This window comes from Pelophylax lessonae, assembly GCF_965119305.1.
Source record: "Pelophylax lessonae genome assembly, chromosome: 4".
In the NCBI taxonomy this organism is placed as follows: Eukaryota; Metazoa; Chordata; class Amphibia; order Anura; family Ranidae; genus Pelophylax; species Pelophylax lessonae.
The window spans coordinates 431,059,595-431,081,186 of record NC_138771.1 but is presented as its reverse complement, the minus strand read 5'-3'; the positions used below and the strand labels follow the sequence as shown (position 1 = coordinate 431,081,186).

General features: G+C 47.0%; 1 protein-coding gene across 1 annotated transcript in view; it reads right to left on the bottom strand.

Annotated features, from left to right (window-relative positions):
- The window catches only part of RELL2 (RELT like 2), a gene marked incomplete at its 3' end in the record, with an annotated part of 115,474 nt that overhangs the window by 44,387 nt on the left and 49,495 nt on the right, over window positions 1-21,592 (bottom strand). The window lies entirely within an intron of this gene.

Here is a 21,592-nt window from a genome sequence, read left to right as displayed (position 1 = left end):
AAGAGACGCCTGAGAGGGGACATGATAGCAATTTATAAATACCTCAATGGTGATCCCAGCATAGAAAAAAGCTATTCATTCGAAAGGATTGCATGAGGACTCGAGGGCATACAATGCGATTAGAGGAGAAGCGTCTTAACCTCAGGCAACGCAGGGGGTTCTTTACTGTTAGGGCTACTGGATTGTGGAATTCTCTACCACAAGAAGTGGTTTCTGCGGGAAGTATGGTTGCTTTCAAAAGACTCTTGGACGTACATCTCAATATTCAGAACATTCAGGGGTATGAGAGATGATTACGGCCACACACACATACACAGGTTGAACTGGATGGACTATTGTCTTTATTCAACCTCAACTACTATGTAACTATGTAACTGTGACTTCACAAATAAATATAAAGTGACAATAGTGACATAGTATATAGTGGCTGCATAACAATATTATATGATAATGCATAGAAATAAATAATAAAGTCATCAAAAACTGGCTAGTAAAAGTTCATTCAAAATTGCAGCATCAATCATCATAAAGTGACGGTGGCGTGGATTCAGGTGATGGGGTCAGGTTGGTGATTGCAAACACCAAACATTGAGCGGTGACACAGCCAATATGCAGGACTTCTGGGTGTGCTACACCCTTACCTTACTGCTGTAAGGTTACAGCATTGAGAAGTATGTTTTCCAACAATACTGTGTTCATCCAAGGTGAGGGGGAGCTGATAGACAGGAGGGCTCGGAGGGCTCACATAGGTATCCTTAAGCTTGTAGGAATGCGGCTGATAGGGTCCTTTAAGACTCCTTACGCCTTCCAGGGGGGGAGGGGGGTATTTCGTTTGTTATCCTGTATACTCCCAAGGGGGGGGGGGGGGCAGACAAAGAAAGAGCTTCCTCTGGTGCAGTATTTCAATATTTTATTGACATAAAATAAACGTAGCAACTTACATTAAAACTTCCATCGGCAGGTATAAGAGGATGTCAGTAGCGAGCGGTCCATGATGCCGCACTTCTGCATTCAGCCTACGCCTAATAAAGATTGTGAGCTCTGCATTAAGTGGATAGTTGGCGCGTTTTACATACCAAAGATAGACTATAGCTACTATTCTAAGACTCTTGACACTTAGGCCGTTATTAAAGGAGAGCTGATTGCTCAGGGTTCCCATATTAAAAAAGGAAAACAAAAAGAGATTTCAGATCTTTTGGACCAAATTCATGCCCTTGAAATCAGGCACAAGAAGTGTTTTGACTCGGCGAATGCCCGCCACCTGAAGACATTGTGACTCGATCTCTCCCAGTGCTTGGACCGCAGGGCAAGAAATAAAATTCGATATGACGCACACCGCTACTATGAACAGGCAAACAAATGTGGCAGTTTACTTGCTAGACAAAATAAAGAAACAGCAAGATTCCCGTCATGTTCATGCCCTAACGGCTCATGATAAACAAATACTAGATGCCAAGGCCATAGCAACCGAATTCCAACAATTTTATGCCAATCTATAGGATATACCCCCCTCGGCGACCGACGGTCCGTCCTTGGTCAATCGTATTCGTATCTATATCGATAACTCAGCCCTACCGGTCCTCCCCACCCAGGCTCTGGAAGCATTAAAATGCCCAATCTCCTGTTGGCTCACATCACAGTTTTACCGAAACCAGGGAAAGACCCACACCACTGCATAAACTATAGACCCATTTGCCTAATGAATTCTGACACCAAACTCCTGGCAAAAATATTGGCACTTTGCCTCCAGGATCACATTCTGACCCTAGTCCACCCAGACCAGATAGGCTTTATAGTGGGCTGCGAGGCCAGGGACAACACTATTCAAGCTTTACATATCCTCCATTGGGCACAACATGGACTAAATCACTCACCCAGTTTGATTCTGTCCATGGATGCCGAAAAGGCTTTCGATAGGGTGAACTGGACCTACATGACTGAGACCTTACGGAGACTGGGCCTGGGTGAGCAATTGATGGGATGGGTTCTGGCAATATATACTAATCCGAAAGCTAGGATCAAGGTCAATGGAAAACTCTCTAGTTACTTTGATATACGAAATGGGACAGGGCAAGGATACCCCCTATCCCCTTTGTTGTTCGCTCTGGTCCTGGAACCATTACTGAGAACGATCAGAGGGTACACAGATATTTTGGGGATCCGGATTGGCTCCACAGAACACAAGTTATCAGGTTATGCTGATGACCTTTTATTTTATATTTCAAACCCACAAATCTCATTGATAGAGTTGATGTCTGAAGTACATAGATTTGGCCTTTTATCTAATTTTGAAATAAACTTCGGGAAATCTGAGCTATTGCCCATACATATCTCTCCCACTATGGCAACAGCTTTGCAGGCCTCCTTCCCCTTTGTTTGGCAGACAGACTCTTTACCTTATTTGGGTACGCATATCACTCACAACCAGAAACTTCTTTATGACTTTAACTATGCGCTCTGTTGACCAGAATTACGACAGACCTGAGGACGTGGAGGGGACACCCCATGACATGGTTTGGACAGATAAACGCCCTTAAGATAACAATCCTGCCTAGAATGCTCTATGTTTTGTCTACTGTACCCATAAGTCTTTTTTATGAGACTACGCAGAGCATTTATTACTTTTATATGAAAGGACAGCCACCCTAGACTGGCTTACGACCTTCTCAGTAGATATAAGCTACTATAGATGGTGGTGTTGGCCTCCCAGACATAGCTCTATATTACAAAGCCATGGCGCTGGTTCAAATATTGAACCAGTGTCATGATGCATCAAATAAATTGAGGGTACCACTGGAGAAATTTATGGCAGGCAGGGATCTTGCGGGTGCACCTTGGGTACCGCCAACCTCTAGGGGTCTCTCCGACTGGACATCCCCGATAACTCAAGCTTCTTTGTCAATATGGGACTGAATGACTACCACGGGCATAAATGGCCCTCGGAAGTCCCCATTGGCACCTCTTCAGGGATACCCGTGGTTCCCGTCAGGAGAGGAGCCTGTTTTTTTTGGTTCCTGGGGTTCAGATGGGAAGACCGCTTGCGCCAAATTGCTCAAGCTCAATTTCTCCAGAGGGAACCTTGCTCTCACTTGACACATTACAGGCATCATATGGAACCACGCTGTTGGCTTCTTGGAGATACAGCCAATTAAAACATTTTGTTAATACATTACACTCTCGATTAAGACCACTCAGCGCCCTTACTACCTTTGAATCCCTTTGTCTAAGACTCCCTGACCCTAAACACTTTTCTGTCCCAAATGTATAAACTCATTCTTAGCTCACAAGCTACATCGATCCCCTACTATATTCAGAAATTGGAAAGGGAGTTAGGACAGACCTTTAGCCCTACATAGATACAAAGAATATACAAATTCACACATACTTCCTCTATAAGTTCACGCACACAAGAAACATCTTATACATTTCTGTCTAGATGGTATAGGACTCCGATTCGATTAGCCCAGATGTTCCCAGTGGCTGATGACCGCTGCTAGAGGGGATGCAACCAGCGGGGCACTTTCCTCCATATTTGGTGGTCATGTCCCATAATACGGAGTTTCTGAGAAGCTATCGCCCCATGGATTTAGAAAACGACCCTTTGCCCTTTAAAGTTTTAACCACAACATTTTCTCTTCCACGGAGCTCCCATCTCAAGTAAATTATACAAGAAGACCTTTTTTATACATATATTAGGAAAACTGAACTACCCAACTAGAATCATCATCCAAAGTAATATAGAAAATGGGAGTTTGTGGGGAATCATGGGCTGGAAAACCAAGGCCCAAATTGGTTCATCACAAAAACAGAAGACTGGACTTTCTAAGGCACATCATGAAATGAATAATAGCGACTCACAAATTCTCTTAAAACATAATTTTATTACAAAATAGAGTTACAGTAAAATTATTTGAGAGGACAAAGTGTCCAAACAAAACATGTATGACGTGTGAAGACAGTGGATTTGTTTAAAAACGAATAGCTTCCGGTTCCGGCGCCGCATGGAGTAGTCACACTCCACCTCAGCTCCCGCGCCCGGCTTAAAAATCTGCCTTTCGCCCGCTATTGTACCCATCGAGGACCCGCAGCCCGGCCCGTGCACTCACCCGCCACCACGATGGACCGTTTTCTGGAGAAATCGGATCCGCGGGCACCCCAGGAACCGCCCACTGTTCAAGCCGCGCTTTCCTCACAGCAGCCGGCAGAGGCCTCGGAGCCAGCCATGGAGGTAGGCGGCCGCTCCTCCTCCCATACTCCGCACATCGATCCAGGGTTCACCGAATGGATCGCACAGGCTGTTGCCTCTCTCCTCTCCCCTACCATACAAAGCACTGTGGAGAAAGCAGTGCACTCTGGCATGCAGCAAATAAAGAAGGAGCTGGGGGAACATGCCACCAGGTTAAACTAGGCTGAGCAGCGTATTTCCAGCCTGGAGGATGAACTTTATCACATGCAGGCCCAAGAACAAATGCAGGAAAAGACGAATATATTTCTGTCACAGAAACTTGAAGACTTGGAAAACCGAGCCAGACGCAGCAACTTGCGTTTTGTGGGAGTCCCAGAATCGCTACTTTCTTCAGAGCTGATCGACTTCTGTTCCCGCCACATCCCGGAGGCGCTTGGTCTGACTGGTGTTCATATGGTAGAACGAGCTCACCGCATTGGGGCTCATTCTAAGGACCGCAAGACCCCTAGACCCATCATTGCTAAATTCCTTAATTATGCTGACAAGAACTTGCTACTGCAGAAATACAGACAATCCAAATCCCTTCAGGTGGATGGGGTCAAAGTTTTAATATTTGCTGATTACTCCATTGAAGTGTCAAAAAAACGGAAAGCCTTTCAGCAAATCTGCTCCCAGCTTTTCCAACAACACGTAAAGTTCCCCCTTGCCTACCCCGCCATTCTGCGTCTGAAGTCATCTACTGGTGAGCAGCTGTCATTCCAGGACCCCTATGAGGCGGAAGATTATTTGCGCTCTTTGAATCCAGACAATCAGCAACAGTTTACCCCTAGGCCTCTCTCTTTCCCGCAACCTTAAGGATTAACGGAGCCCCCAAAAGGACTCGCCAAAACGCCAGAGCTTCGCTGATCCGTCTTACCGCACTAGACACCGCTGAACTTTCTCCTGCATCTTCAATGTATCTTCAGTCGCAGCAATTTTGTGGTATGCTTTACACATGTTTCACAGGTCTCGGACCTGCCTGTTCTGCAGCTAAAGGTACTGTTGTTGGACTTTGTCCTCCATCTTCATTCTCCTTTCACGCTAGTACTTGCTCACCTGACTGTTGATCAAACCCTCAGTTACCTCACTCACATGCCTTATTCATTTTTACATGACTCCGCTCCTTAGGGAACATGTTTTATTTTCTCTATGTATTTTCCTGTGATTACATTGATGTGTTTTGCCATACTTCTTTTCCCCCCTGGGTCGTTGGCCCTGCCGCTCGCTCCCTCCCTCCCAGGGCACGCATTCTTTCTCCCCCTGTTTTTTAATTTTTTTCAGTAGAAGAAGTCATCCTTTTCGACTCCCTTGGGGCGATTTTGTGCGCATCTGCGTGGGCCGTTGTGAGTGGGAGACCCCCTCGATAGTGACCCCATGTGGAAAAAAGAGAAGTTAGTACTGGGTTTTGTATGTTGTTATTTTATATTCCCCTACCCCTTCTCCTTATATCTCACCCTCTACCTCATTTCCCCCACTAATTGTGGTGAAGGCCCTGGCCCAATTTATTTGCGTATCCTTGCTTTTATCCCATCTAGAGTCAGATACTTACTCTCTGAGCTTCTGGCTAAGGCGTGTGCATTCCCACTCCTGCGACCAGTTCTCTCCCCTGATTACCCTCCCTGAAGTTAGTATCATAGAATGTTAAGGGCCTCCGGTCCCCTCTTAAGCGCATGAAAATTTTACGTCACTTGCACAGACTGCATGCAGACATTGCCCTACTGGAAGAGACACACCTCGCCCCCTCAGACTTCCACCGGCTTAGGAAGCTCTGGGTGGGTGAGGTGCTGGGATCAGCAGCTCTAGGTCACAAGGCTGGGGTCATTATACTGATCCATAAAAATTTATCCTGTAATGTTTTGTCAGTCAAATCTGACGACCATGGTCGTTTTTGTACGACTCACATCCAGATTGGTTCCGCGGAATTGTTAATATCCAATGTTTATGCTCCGAACACACCGGACAAACCATTTTTTGAGAAACTCATCGCACACCTCCTGACTTTCCCTCAACTTCCCCATCTTGTAGGCGGCGATTTTAATATCGTTATGCACTCCTTAGACGATCGGTCCTCTCCTAAATCGTCGTGTCCCACCTCCGCGGAACCGGCGCCTACACTCCTTGCCTCCCTTGATGACACGCTTCATCTCATGGACGTTTGGCGTCTCCATCATCCCACGGATTCACCATTTACTCCTCACCCCATCACGTCTTCTCGCGGATGACTACCTCCTGGGTACTGATGATCTCATGCACTATGTAACCCTCCCGACCATCCATGACATTGCAGTGTCCGACCATGCACCGATATCTGTTGACCTTGACCTCCCGGACACTCCCTCCACCCCGACTATATGGCGATTCCCCTCTTATCTAGCCCAAAACAAGGACTTCCAGTCCTACTTGACGAAGGCATGGGAGGACTACGAACTGACAAATGCCCCCTCGACTGACAACCCCCATCTGTTTTGGGAAGCTGGCAAGGCTTTCCTTAGAGGCAAAATTATTTCTTATGCTAGTGCCTACAAAAGACAATCCATGCAACGATACAAGGCAGCAAGCACACGCCTGAGACTAGCCCAAAGAGCCCTTCTCACGCAATTTAACCCAACAGCCAAAGGTGAATGGCAGGAAGCCAAACGCGCTTTTGACTCTTGGACTACCACACTAGAACTTATCAAGCATAACCGTTTCGCAGCTACTCTGCATAGATTTGGTAACAAAGCCGGAAAGCTCTTATCCAGGCTGTGTAAACCTCCTTTCCGTCCCACTCATATTGTAGCTTTACGTAACTCCAACGGTACAGTAGAACGCACCCTTAAGCGGATCAGTGAGGCAATGATGGAATACTATTCCAGGCTTTACTCTAGAAACCCCATTGACCCCCCGACCGCCTGCGAGTTCCTGCAACACACTACGATGCCTAAGGTGTCCCCTTCACAGCTGGAAGCTCTTAATGCTCCAATTTCACCAGATGAACTGAGTACGGTCATAAAATCCCTGCCCTCTAACAAAGCCCCTGGCCCTGACGGCTTTATCGGCAAATTTTTCAAATCCTTTCGCGAAGTGATCCAACCCACTCTCCATCGGGTTTACACCAACATTTGGGAAGGCGGCGAATATCTGCCGACGGGTAATCAAGCCTTAATTAAACTCTTAGCTAAAAAAGGTAAAGACCCTCTTGACCCAGGTGCTTACCGCCCAATTTCCCTGCTTAATTTGGATGTAAAAATTTTGTCAAAACTAGTGGCGACCAGATTAGCCAACCTTTTACCCTCTTTAATCCATTCGGCCCAATCAGGTTTTGTGAAAGGTAGAACGGCCATGCTAAATATCCGCAAGGTTCTTGTGGTTTTGGAACAGGCCCGGCTCCACCCTGGGGAAGACCTGGCAATCATCACCTTGGATGCCGAGAAAGCCTTCGACAACGTGGGTTTTCACTGGTTGTCGATGGTCCTTTCCGACATGGGCTTTTCTGGGGCCTTCACCCATTTGATTGCTTCCATGTATAAGGCACCTACAGCCAGACTGGTGGTGGCAGTTCTCCTCACAGGGGAATTTAGCCTGCATAAAGGTACGAGACAAGGTTGCCCCCTCTCGCCCCTACTCTTTAATTTAGCCTTGGAAACTTTATCCCGATACCTAGCAGAACGAGCCCCTTTACATGGCGTCAAGGTAGGTGAGCACGACCTCCGTACGGCCCTTTTTGCTGATGACGTGCTTATTTTCACGTTCAATCCGGCTTCTGATATACCCACTATAAAATCCATCTTTGACACTTTTAAAATATGTTCGGCTCTCCGCATTAACTAAAAATTTATCAAAAATTTTTTTTTCTAGAAGTCACTTTACTCATTATGGAAATCAGACAGAGGAGATAAAAGGTACGTGGAAATGTGGTAAATGTAAATACTGCGATTGGATTTATGAGAATCAATCTATGTATTTACCAAATGGTAGATTACATTCTATTCTACATCACGTAAACTGACAAACTATAGGTGTGGTGTATATTATGTACTGTACATGTGGAGCCTACTACATAAGCAAAACCAAACGTCAATTCTGGAGGAGAATAAAAGACCATATTGGCTATGGCAAAAACAATGAGTTAATAACTCCAATAGGTAGACACCTTGGGGTTTACCATAAAAATGACACTTCTGTGATAAAATTTGCCGCCTTGGAAAGAATTTTAGAGAACCCTCGTGGGGGTGAATTTGACAAAATTATTTTGCAAAGAGAAAGCAGATGGATATATAGCTTGCAAGCTACAAAATATCCAGGGCTAAACGATGCTTTGAGCTACAAACCATTTTTGTGATGAAAACCTCATATAGCAAAATCTCCTATACAATTGTTAAAAATACCATCTTTGTCTGAATAACGGAATTTTTGTAAAATCTTACCTGTAAAATTCCTTTCTCTGAGTCCTCCGACAGTCGCCGCCTCCTCTAAGTCCTCACTGTTGGGTATTGTCTTCCTATCCGTAGGAATAGCTAGGCATATAGACTTAGTCCAAAGACAAAAGGCATTAGCATATACACACCCATGGGGGCTGTCCCATCCGGTCAATACCCCCCCTGCATCACCACTCCCAACTCAGTTTGGTAGCATAGCAGTAGGTAACAAGAACCCCAAAAGAGGGGCGGGGGCGGCGACTGTCGGAGGACTCAGAGAAAGGAATTTTACAGGTAAGATTTTACAAAAATTCCGTTTTCTCTTACGTCCTCCGACAGTCGCCGCTTCCTCCAAGTCCTCACTGTTGGGATGTCCCAAAGCAGTATAGACATGAGGGGTGGGAGACGCAACCGTAGAAAAGGCAACGCAGTACCCACATCAGAGAAAGGAATCTTACATGCACCGTAAGAGAACCAACTGGGCAACAGAAAACAACAATGCTCAACAGGAGCAACAGCCCAGGAAAGCAAATGCCAACAGCCAGGGACCCAGAGAAAAATTCAAGGGTCCATCATGGCACTGCCGCACTGAGAACTTTGCGGCCAAAAGAAGCATCAGCTGATGCCAGAACGTTTACTTTGTAGAACTTGGAAAAAGTGTGCATCGACGACCAAGTCGCCGCCTTGCACACCTGGGCCACCGAGGCCCGATGCCAATAGGCCCAGGATGCACTCAAACACCTGGTAGAGTGCGCCTTAACAGGGAAGGGCGGAACCCGTTCCTTCAAGGCGTAAGCCTGCTCAATGGTCTGTCTGATCCATTTGGCAATAGTTGCTGCGGACGCAGCCATGCCCTTCCGAGATCCCTCAGAAAGGACAAAGAGGGAACCCGTCTTTCGAAAGGATTCCGTAGACGACAGGTAAACCCTGATCGCCCTGACAACGTCCAAGGAATGCAACGCAATCTCCTTTGGATGTTTTGGCTTCGTACAAAGCGAAGGCAGGACAATGTCCTCATTAAGGTGAAATTCAGAGATCACCTTGGGAAGGAAGGATGGGGGTGGTTGCAAAACCACCTTATCCTTGTGAATGATCAAGTAAGGGGAGCGGCAAGACAACGCCGCCAGCTCCGACACCCTGCGAGCCGAAGTGATCGCCACTAGAAAAGCAACCTTTTTTGACAGCAGAGGCAAAGATATCTCCCTGATGTTTTCAAAGGGAGCACACTGCAACGCGGACAGAACCAAGTTCAAGTCCCATGGAGGTAAAGGCTCCTTCCTGGGAGGAGCCAGATGTCGCACACCTTGAATGAAGGTGAGCACCAAGGAATGAGACGCCACAGGGCATTGGAAAAGAACAGCCAGTGCAGACACTTGGCCCTTTATCGTGGCCAGCGCCAGGCGCTGATCCACTCCAGACTGGAGAAAAGCCAAAATTCTCGACACAGAGTAAGAACGAGGGGAGAACCCCCTGGACTCACACCAGGTGAAATAGGCTTTCCAGGTACGGTAATAGATCTTACCAGAGGAGGATTTCCTAGCCTTGATCAGGGTAGGGATAACCTCAGGGGATAGACCCTTGTCCTTCAAGACCTGGGTCTCAACAGCCAGGCCGTTAAAGCCAGCGACTGTGAAGCAGGATGGAAGATCGGACCTTGAGACAGGAGATCTTCCCGCAGAGGCAGACGCCACGGAGGCGCCACTGCCAGGTGAACAACGTCGGCGTACCAGGACCGGCGAGGCCAGTCCGGCGCCACCAGAATCATCATGTGTGGTTCCGAGACCAATCTGCGGAGGAACCTGGATAGTAACTGAATCGGAGGAAAGGCGTACATCAGACGATACTGATGCCAAGGGGCCACCAACGCATCCGAGGCGTCCGCCAACGGATCGCGCGTTCTTGCCACGAACTTTCCCACCTTTCAATTTAGCCGGGATGCGAACAGATCCACATCTGGGGATCCCCACCTCGCACACAGCATCTGAAAGACCTCCGGGTGTAGGGACCATTCCCCCTGGTCCAGGGTCTGGTGGCTCAGATAGTCGGCCTGCCAATTTTCCACACCCGGAATGTGAACTGCTGAGATCGCCGGGACATGCGTCTCGGCCCAAGACAGAATATCGGTCACCTCCCGGGCCGCTCGAGCACTCCTGGTGCCCCCCTGGTGGTTGATGTAAGCCACCGCGGTAGCATTGTCCGTCTGTACGCGAACAGGCAGGCCCTGGAGACGGTCCGACCACTGGAAGAGACAGAGTTTTATCGCTCGTAGTTCCAGCACATTTATCGGGAGGGAGGATTCCTCCTCCGACCAAGTGCCCTGGGCAGGCAGGCTGCCCAGGACTCCACCCCAGCCCGACAGGCTGGTGTCCGTGGTAACCACTGTCCACACCAACGGGCGGAAGGACTTGCCTTCCGCCACCGACGGGGACTGGATCCACCACAGAAGAGCCAATCTGGTCTGGCAACTCAAGGAGACATCCAGATCCAAGGAGTGAGGAAGTCTGTCCCACCTGGCCAGGATCTCCGTCTGGAGAGCCCTCGTGTGGAACTGGGCAAAGGGAATCGCCTCGAAGGCCGACACCATCAACCCCAGGCCCCGCATGCAGGTCCTGAGTGACGAGGACGGATTGTCCCTGAGGGACCTGATTTCGTCCCGCAAAGTCCGGAGCTTGTCCTCTGGCAAGAATACCTTTGCCTGAGCAGAGTCCAGAACCATTCCCAGATAGGGAAGGCGAAGCGACGGAGACAACGCTGATTTTTGAACGTTGATGGTCCATCCGAACTCCTGGAGTGTCTGTACCGTGATGGACAGATCGCGCACAAGGTCCTGACTGGCACGCGATCTCAGAAGCAGATCGTCCAGGTACCCCAGGACCGCAATGCCCTGGGCCCGCAGCAGGCCCAGGACCGGGGGCCAACACCTTGGTAAACACCCTGGGTGCCGAAGCGAGACCGAATGGTAACGCCACAAACTGGTAGTGGTCCTCTGCGATACCGCTGATGACCCTCGAAAATGGGGATGTGCAGGTACGCATCCTTCAGATCTATCGAAGCCAGGAATTCTCCTGGACTCAAGGAGGCCACTACCGAACGGAGAGACTCCATTCGAAACTTCCGAACATGCACGAAGCGGTTCAGCGCTTTCAGGTACAGATTAGGACGCACTTTGCCCTCCTTCCTGGGCACAGTGAACAGATTAGAATAAAACCCCGAAACCTGTCCCAATGAGGCACCGGGACAATCACCCCCTGAGCAAGCAGGTCCTGCACCACTTGATGCAAGTCCTGCAGACGCCCCGGAAGCAGATGGAGATTGGAGGGAAAGAATCTGTCCGCCGGCCTGGAAAGGAATTCGATCATGTAACCTGATCGAACGATTTCCTGGACCCACCTGTCCGAAATCCGGAGCAGCCAAGGCTGGAGGAAACCGTGCAAATGTCCCCCCACCCCTGAAATGGGTGAGGGCGCCCCTTGAGGCAGAGGCGGATTGTCCCGCCGAGCGGGCATTGCTGGCCTTCTGCTTACCCGCCCAGGGTTTCTTCTGGTTGCCCTGGGCCTTGAAGGGCTTGCCCTTGGATTGGTTCCGAAAGGCACGAAAGGATCTAGGCGCAGAACCCCGCTTGCCTCGGAAAGACTTGTTCTTCGGGTTCTGGGGCAGCATAGTGTTCTTGCCCCCCCGTGACGCCTTTTACCAGGGTATCCAACGCCTCGCCAAAAAGGCGAGAGCCAGCATAGGGAAAATCAGCAACTGTTTTCCGTGAGGATTGGTCGGCCGACCAGCTCTTCAGCCATATCAGTCGCCGGTTAAGTACCGCGACGCTCGAGAGGCGAGCCACCAAGAAGGCCTCATTTAAGGCTGTATCACACAAATACATGACTCCTTGGTGGATCTGATCCACCATTTCCAGTCGGGCAGGTGGCACGTCATCAGACACGAGATTGCTTCTAAGCATCTTAGTCCAATCAGCCACCGCCTGAGCCACCAGAACGGACGCGAAAACGGGTTTGAGCAACAAACCCGCCACCGTATAGGAATGGCGGGCTAGAGACTCCAACCGCCGGTCCGTGGGATCCCGGAAAACCGGGGTATCCTCAGTAGGAACCAAGGTAGCCTTGTTCAGCACGGCCACAGTGTGATCTACCTGTGGAGGCACACACCATCGCGATTCCGTAGCCGGCGCAAAAGGATAAAGCAATTTGAACCGACTAGGTACCAGGAATGGAAGTTTTAACGTGCGCCACATTTCATTAACAGTGTAATGAAATTCAGCTGGGCAGGGAAAAACCTGCGCAGACTTGCGGGTCCTGTGCGTCCCAAACGAGGACACAACGCCCGGAGGACAGGGCTCATCCTCTAAATGCAAGGTTTCTTTAACAGAAACAATTAACTCATCCATGGTCGCCCGTTCTTCAGGTGACCCTGGGGAGGATGTATTAACACCCTCCATTTCAGCCTCCCCCTCAGACCCCGGGGGGTCTAAGGATGAGCGGGACCCTAAAAAGGGCACGCTCGCAGCAGCAGCAGCCATATCCCCATCTGAATCAGAAGAGAGAGACAACCTGGGCCTCTTTCTCGGAGCCCGTTCAGACATCAGCATTTCCATATTTGCCACCAAAGTCGCAACTACAGCAGCCAGATCAGGTCGCAGCGGGGCCACAGGAGAACTGGGGCCCCCCACCAAAGCTGGAGGAAACTTGCTTTCCTGAGAATCCATGGCTCAAGTTATCAAAAAACAAACTACAGTGCAAAAAACAGTGTACTGTCCCCTTAAATAGCGCTGCAGAGTGCGCAGCCCACCGCTACTGTCACAGCTATGAAAGACCCCCAAAGGAGAAAAGAAACTGAGCCAGAAGCAATATACAGAGGGAGATTGAGAGAGATAACCTGCAGAGCCCGCAGAGCGTTGCTACCAGTGTCCTTGCTGCTGAAGGAAAAGGAAGTGCTGCTGGAGAGGGCTGGACTATAAGCCAGACTCCAGGTAAAATGGCTGCCCCATAGGGATGCATTGGAGGCTACGCCAACATGCGGCCGAACCGATCGTTCCACCGCCCACAAAATGTCGGCGGATGGCACCAAAATGACAAGCATGATCGCCCCAGAGGAGCTATACATGTGTGCCCACAGTAAAGATGGCGGACCGCGTGAAAATGCACCGCTGCGGTCGTCGCACAAGCACAAACGTCTGCACCCTCAACATGCACCCAAGGTGACACAGGGACAGGGACCCCCAAGGCAACAGGTCTGCACAAACGAACCCCGCAGGGATCGCACAGGGAGTCACACAGGCACAGACACAGGGAACATACAGCAACACAGACTGTCACCCCAAACAGAAGCCCCACACAGAAAAGTACCAGATGGCGTGGGGAGCCTCTATGCACGGAAAACCTTTGTCCTCATCTGACAGGGAGTGCCGTGAGCCAGGGACATGACGCTGCAGCACCGCAGACGAGTCCTGTGAGGTAGCCACCTCACGGCTGCATCCCTGCAGCGAACAGGGATGGGTCGTTTGTAATGCCAGGGCAAACCATAGCTGAACGCTCGATGGCGGGCTGAGGGTCCATCTGACCCTTGTGCTCTGGAGAACCAGGGCGGTCAGTCCGAATCCCAGCACCGCATGATCCATCTTCATCCGAAGAGAAGACTAACACTAGAAGCTGACAAAATAAACAGCTAGTAAAGTAAGAGAAAAAAAAACTGACATTTTCAAAGAAAATCAAATAAAAGATTAGGAAGGCTGAGACTGAAGCCCCAGCACAAGGGAAGCCTAACTATTCCTGACGCTAGGCAAATTAAAACTGAGTTGGGAGTGGTGATGCAGGGGGGGTATTGACCGGATGGGACAGCCCCCATGGGTGTGTATATGCTAATGCCTTTTGTCTTTGGACTAAGTCTATATGCCTAGCTATTCCTACGGATAGGAAGACAATACCCAACAGTGAGGACTTAGAGGAGGCGGCGACTGTCGGAGGACGTAAGAGAAAATAATTTTTCTGGAAATTTCCTAAGAAAGAGTGTAAGCAAGGCATATCTTCTTTAATATCTATATGATTGTATAATCCCCCTGTGTGCCAATGTGATATACAGAATACCTATCTGTGATAGTTCGTCATATATATTCACCAACTGTCCAACACAAATTGGTGTAATTATCCTAGCTACAAATGGTACTCGTTATAATGTACTTAATATGATTTTATATTAATCTGATTAAATATGTACACTTATTAAAAAGCAATACGGATTACTATTTGTCTAATCAATAATATTGTGCTGCTTTGTCTGGCTGTGTTTTGGGAAACCCCACAGGGTGGCGCTGTTTTCTCCTTAGGCGGGCATATGCGCTTCTGTGAGGTGACAACATTTGTCTCCTCAAGTTTGGGAAAGATCGGCAACATGTGACGCATCTTAGATGCGCCGATGACCGGTCACTTCCTGGTTCTCGTCACTTTCGGTTTTAGTGACGAGTTCCTTGAGGCGCGCGCACCGTCGATACGGAAGCACAGACGTAGCGGCGTTTGTCCTGACGTGGCTCAGGGAGGATTCTCCTCCCCTCGACGCCCAGCTCCGGATTGGCGGTGTGGAGGGCGCTCTATTTAAGGGTCAGTCTCGCCGACCATCAATATGGCGGCTGGACATGCGGCAAACACCAAACAGGTATTTTTCTGGCAGATTCCCTCGAGACTTTATTTTACTTTTTAACATTACTAATGGACAAATATTGTGCTTACAGCCTGAATACCTTCAGTTTTGATTTCCAAAAAATCTTTGGGGGACTATTGCCGTTTTCTGAGTGGAATCAATCAGTCTCTATGAATATGATTCAAACAAATATCGCTAACCCATAACCTGGGCGATTTACTAGGATGATGTAAGTTGCTCTTTATACTTGTAAATACATATACAACATGTTTTTAGATAAAGGAGAACACAATATATATATATTTATAATAAAAAAACATATATTCCCTTTAGGCTGGTTGGCTTTACCTTAAGAGTTTAATTACCTAAATATATCCTTATTCGGCCATCAACTATCTTGAAAAGGTAATGTTCTCCTTTTTTGTCTATCCATTGTTGTATAACATTTGGTGGAACACCTATAAAATATATGATTTATCCTCTTATCCAGACATATTATTCCGCTCTTCCCCCGTTCTGGATGATATACAATATACAACTTGTCCCGTTTTCCACCATATTACAATCTCAGAAATCTCGAGGTAATCTCATATAAATATATAGCTTCTGCTCTATATGATGGTAAATAATGAACATGTCTTGGTAATTATCATTCTTTTCTTATTCTACTATATAGGGCTTGATTTGACCACAGGATTTACCAATCCGGAGTCTACCCCACCTGTATATTTTTACATGGTTAAGGGCTTAGTCTAAAAAGGTCTATACTATATATGTACAAGCCAAGGTCATTTTTCACTCTTTATATCTAAATAAACCATCCTAATCTGTAGAAGGCCAACTATAATGTCGATCCATGCCCACTGATAGTTATTCATTTATTCACTTTTTCATCAATCTTGCCATAGACCCTTATTTTTTCGGCGTCCTCTATGCTCGCCTGGGAGACGTTGGCTACACCCTAGTACAGGTGTGTTCTCTACACAGCATATAGACTTCAGCATAAATGTTATTCTGCTATGTTTGCTATCTTGATACTAATGAATGTTTTGTTTACTTTAAGAAACTTCTGATGTATAAATACGGTCCTGAAGAAGCACACTGCGAAACGCGTAGAACCAAATATCAGATGTGACTATGTATCTTATGATGTTATTTCAAATAACTTTGTGAATTTATAATAACCCACACCATTTTCCCATTCTCGTTAGGAGACCATATGGGTTAAAATAGTCTTGGGTTATTCGTTTTTAAACAAATCCACTGTCTTCACACATGTCATACATGTTTTGTTTGGACACTTTGTCCTCTCAAATAATTTTACTGTAACTCTATTTTGTAATAAAATTATGTTTTAAGAGAATTTGTGAGTCGCTATGATTCATTTCATGATGTGCCTTAGAAAGTCCAGTCTTCTGTTTTTGTGATGAACCAATTTGGACCTTGGTTTTCCAGCCCATGATTCCCCACAAACTCCCATTTTCTACCTTTTTTATACAATTATACACCTTTATTACTAAACACAGCTAAATCCAAGATACTGGAAATAATCGACATGTCCAACGCTGCAGCATTGGTGGTGGAGGGTCTACGCTATCACGGAAGCGGAGGGATGGGTACACACGATCAGGGATCAACTTGGAAAAATTTAGGGACAACTGGTTGGGCTGGCAATACTACTCCCTAGAGATGCCTACTAATTAAATAGGACCTCTACTCACACTTCAAGATGTACACATGATTGCAACCTGAGTCACCTAAGGTTTCCACCAACCTTGGCTATACACCCCCTTTCTAGAGAAGGTTAGTTCTTGCTCTCCTCCTATTGTTATCTCTAACCCCCCCCCCTTTTTTCTTTTTGGTTTTACATGAACCAGGTTTTGATTATCACACACAACTGGTGGTCCACATGACAGGTTAAGAGTGGGTAAAAGAGGGATACTCTTTTGATATATTTGATTTTTCCATCTGCCTAACCATGTACTTATTGACGAAGGTTTGGGGGAAGATAGACAATCTAATCGGTGTAGAACCTGATTCCTGTTCTGTTTTACCTGTATATGTCATACATTTTGTATTTGATAGAATATGCTGAAAATACACAGATGTGGTATTCATGCTGTTTTTCCTTTTTCTGTATATATTATTTGAGATTTATTTTTATTTTTTTCTCTTCTTACACTTTTGTCTGTGTGACACGTTGTTATGTAACTTGTATTTTGTTTTCCTGAAACTTCAATAAAATTTTCATTATAAAAAAAACACAAAAAAGAATCTGTGCCAAAACTTGAAAATTGCTGTTCACAGATGCTCTCCATCCAATCTGACAGAGCTTGAGCTATTTTGCAAAGAAGAATGGGCAAACATGTCACTCTCTAGATGTGTAAAGCTGGTAGAGACATACTGAAAAAGACTTGCAGCTGTAATTGCAGTGAAACATAGTTCTACAAAGTATTGACTCAGGGGAGCTGAATAAAAATGCATGCCACACTTTTCAGATATTTATCTGTAAAAAATCTTGGAAACCATTTATCATTTTCCTTCCACTTCACAATAATGTGCCGTTTTGTGTTGGTGTATGACATAAAATCCCCAAAAAATAAATTTACATTATTGGTTGTAACATGACAAAATGTGGAACATTTCAAGGGGTATGAATACTTTTTCAAGGCAATGTAATTGCTTGATATGTCACTTTTGGCACTTTTCCACTGCAAGTACCGGCTCGGCTCTACTTGGCCCTGCTTGCTTTTCCACTGCTGGTGCTGCATGGTACGGTGTTGGAACGGTTCGGTACGGTACGGTATAGTTTGCTTTTCCACTAAAGTAGTACTAAAGTTAAGTGGGTGGGATAACAACGGGGTGGGTGGGATTCTCCGACCAATCAGTGGCTAGTAGTGACTGCATGCAAAGGATTGTGGGATATGGTACCGGGTATGGTACCTCTTGGAACCACATTCGAGGTGGTACTGTTTTTGAGAGCCGTACCGTTCAGTTCCATGCAGTGGAAAAGCGCCGCCGTACCTTACCGTACCATACCGAAACGTTCCTACACCATACCATGCGGTACCAGCAGTGGAAAAGCACAAAAGCGAGCCGAACCATTCGGTTCCATGCAGTGGAAAAGCCCCATTTATGCATAAAGCATACTTTCATGTGCTTGGATAGAAGTTTATAAAAATTCTTAGGAATACCTGATGCAATCCAAAGGAATAAACAGTTGTAAGCTGGCTACATATTGTCATATGGCTGATCCCCTCTATTGACATGCAACAAAGTCTGTTAACGTTTTCCAGAGCACCTTACTAAGAAATTGATCAATGCAAGTATATTCCACCTTAGATTTTCTGTCAGCTCTTATTGTATAATGTGCACCTTTCCCTCCTTCCTTTAGTTGACAGTGTCAACATCATGAAAGGATATGGCAGTGCTTAATTGCTTCCTCTGAGAAGCTCTAGATAAGTAAAGATACACAAGCTTTTCAAGTATCTCAGTAAGTCTCTTTAGTCATTGTTCTATATCAGGGATCCTCAAACTACAGCCCTCCAGCTGTTGCAGAACTACACATCCCATGAGGCATTGTAAAACTCTGACATTCACAGACATGATTAGGCATTATGGGAATTGTAGTTCCTGAAAAACTGGAGGGCCTTAGTTTGAAGACCCCTGTTTTATGTAGTACTCTTGCTCATTTCCCTTGTGACAGAGGTAAACACACTTGTTAACACTGTGATAATCTAGTGTTTTCATAATGCCTGATGCTATGTGGTATCAACATTCAAAGATTTATTGTGGTGTGAAAAAGGTTGGAAATCGCTGCTGTAATGTAAATGAGAAATATCATTCACAAAAAAAAAAACACATTTTGACTATTGATACATTTCACTTTTTACATGCATGTGTTCAAATGCACAGACACCCCTTCATGTATTCACATACTAATCCTCTGGCTAGTCAAGGTTAGCCTACCATCTTTTAACATCACAGGTGTTGTCTGACTCGAGACTCTCTTTTATCTTTCAAATATGATTGAACCCTCAACATTGGATGGCTGTGGGAATGCTACTCATGCCCATTTTGCTCCCCAAGATGTGCAGTGGAGTGCTGGCCCCTTTCTCTTCTCCCAGAGTACATCCCTTTACCATCATCACCCACCCAGAACTATTCTTCATCCACTTGGATCAAATCCCTTCGCTTCTTCCCATGTCTCTGCCTACTCCCCACCTTATCCAACATTCCTATCCTACCCCTTTGTTTTCTACACATTTAGCCCACTCTGTTACCTTCTCCCTTTCTTCTAACACAACTTCTACCCTTCTAAAATATTTTCTGACTTTTCCAAACCCTCCCTCAATCATCCAGATCTATCTCCCTCACGTGTGTGCCTCAGTAGGCCACCTAACATTGGGCCAAAGCTGACTGGTTCCTTCTAGGTGAACACAGTGTGTTCACTTAGAAGGCCACAAAAGAATGACCTTGCCCATCTAGCTACATCAGCATGTTTTGAACTACATGCATGTAGTAGGTCTTTTGAGGCTGCTATGGTTTGAGAGTATCTTGAGCCTGGGGATCAAACTCTGAGGTGGGTCACTCCGTCTTTAGCTGGCAGAAACACGCTAGGTTAAGTACACCTCTTGGGACCTTTTGGGTCTTCCACAGAGTCGTCAGTCTTTTGCTTTGCATGGGCTTTTAGAGCAGAAGCTATGGGCTTATGATTGTAAAACAGTTGAATAGTAGCGGTTCCAAAACCAAATGGGGACATGAGGTCTATCTTAAGATCTCGCACAGATGGGCGCACTCTGTTCAGTGATGACCTCTCTGCAAGAGGTAGATTTCGGGGTCCGTAGTCATTAATAACGCATATCTTCATGTGCCGCATTTTTCTGCAATTGCAGGAGAAAGATGTTTTTTTTTTCATTCCTGACTTGGCCCTTTAAGCTAGCCACAGCTCCCAAAGGTTCGTGTGTCTGTGGCATTTGCCAGTAGATCCCTTGACTGAGCCACAAACCTCTGCACCTTTCTGTTGAGCCGGGACGCCAACAGATTCACCTCGGGGGTGCCCTACCGGAGACACACCTGATAAAACACCTCAGGATGAAGGGACCACTCCCCGTGGTCCAACGCCTGCCGACTGAGGTAATCCACCTGCCAATTTTCCATAACAGAAATGTGTATGGCAGAGCGGGCTGGAACGAACTCTTCTTCCCACCTTAGAATGCCAGCTACCTCCAGAGCCACCAGGGCACTTATTGTGTCCTTCTGGAGAAGCCCGCTCTCGTCTTGCTAGACCAGGTTCCTTTGGATCCACCAGAGGAGGCCCTGAAAGGCTTCGAGCCCTTGTCAGTCGACCCTGAGGGCCAAAAAAAGTCTTATGAGCCGAGAGGGAAGATCCACATCTACGATGAGGTTCCTTCCCCATAGTTGCCTGCGGAAGAAAGGCACTCTTCCTCCGTGAGACCTTTAATAATGTCACCCAGGGTAGCTCCAAACAACTTGGACTCGGCAAAAACATGAGGGGAACCCCGGGAGTCCGACTGTCCCAAGGAGGGGCCCACGTCCACCCCAAAACTCTACAGGGGCAGAGGGGGGGGACAGCTACTCACTATACCAGGAACCAGGTGCGCACCGCCCCAGACAGATCCTACTCTCCATCGAAATGGGGAGCTGTCGGCCAGGAGTAATGCGGCCACTTAGGCCAAGGCCAGGTCGTATGCGACCTCACGAGACGTTTAACTCGCAGGGCCAGCCCCCATCCAGTGGGGCTATGTCGTGGCCGATCTAGCATGAAGCTGAGGCCTGTGCGCGCTCGCTGGACAGACTGGGGTGACCACTGGATCTAGATTATCCAGCCCGTCGCCAAGTCCGGCAGTTGATAGTAGATCTCACAGGAAAAATCCAGGAGGAAAAAATTTTCTATCTAAAAAATCTTGCCAGGACCAAATATCCCAGCAAGGAACTAGGTCCTTACTCCTGACTAGGCTGAAAAAAATTGAGTGAGTATAGCAAAGAGAGGGAGTATACCCCCTGGGACTGCCCTTGGGTGTAGCCAGAAGTTCTTTCTGCCTAGTGTCCTACTCCTGTAGGGGGCAGTATAACCCAATGGTCAAGAATGACAGGAGCTGTGTCCATCAATGAATGAAAGAGAATTTTTTTTCCTCTGCATGTGATTGGGTATTCTTTGCAAAGTGAAGATTTACTAAGCACTGGCGCAACTGCACTTGCAGAGTGCAACTGCACTTTGCAAAGTGCACAGTCTACTTGCCTTTAGTAAATCAACCCCATTGTGTGCTATTGTATTTCTCTTCAATTTCAGTGGATCAACCCCCTA